General features: G+C 30.6%; 1 long non-coding RNA gene across 1 annotated transcript in view; it reads left to right on the forward strand.

Annotated features, from left to right (window-relative positions):
* The first annotated feature begins 271 nt into the window (after nucleotides 1-271).
* Nucleotides 272-666, forward strand: part of LOC107598057 (uncharacterized) — a 10,249-nt gene continuing 9,854 nt past the window's right edge. The window contains exon 1 of the long non-coding RNA XR_001610517.1: nucleotides 272-358. This is a non-coding gene — a long non-coding RNA (uncharacterized lncRNA). The remainder of the gene's footprint in view (nucleotides 359-666) is intronic.

The following is a 666-nucleotide window of genomic DNA, read 5'->3' on the forward strand; positions in this document are numbered from 1 at the left end:
TTTGAAGAGTGCAGTTTGCTGCAAAAAAATTAAAATAAAAATGTTCTGTGTATCATTAAAAGTTTGTATTAGGAGTACGCTAACACATATATGACCACTAAACACCACTTTTGTTTTTATGTAGTCTTAGAGCGATCAAACAAATCACAGAATTTATAATAATTTTAAGTTAAGAAAATAGTACTTTTAAAAAAAAAAAGATACTTTGCAATTGGAATCACAACACATTGAAGCACTGTTAATGCGTCTTGTTCTCCACAACTGTCTATAGTATGTCTGTTCTTTATGTAGCTTAGTGAAAGAGCAAGAGAGCGGAAGGTACCGGTCACACGGCTTGGGAGACTAGCGAATTTTGGAGGTAAGGTTACTAAAATTATTATATATTTATGTATATGTACGTACAGTACTGTTAAAAAATTTAGAGCTGGTAAGATTATTTTAATGTTTTTGAAAGAAGTCACCTATGCTCACCAAGGCTGCATTATCTGATCGAAAATACAGTGAAACAGTAATATTGTGAACATTTTATTACAATTTTAAATAACAATTTTCTATTTGAATATATTTTAATTGTAATTTATTCCTGTGATGCAAAGCTGAATTTTAAGCAGTCATTACTCTAGTCTTCAGTGTCACATGATCCTTCAGAAGTCATCCTAATATGCT

Source organism: Sinocyclocheilus grahami, unplaced genomic scaffold (assembly GCF_001515645.1).
Source record: "Sinocyclocheilus grahami isolate Dianchi unplaced genomic scaffold, SAMN03320097.WGS_v1.1 scaffold244.1, whole genome shotgun sequence".
NCBI classification, from domain to species: Eukaryota; Metazoa; Chordata; class Actinopteri; order Cypriniformes; family Cyprinidae; genus Sinocyclocheilus; species Sinocyclocheilus grahami.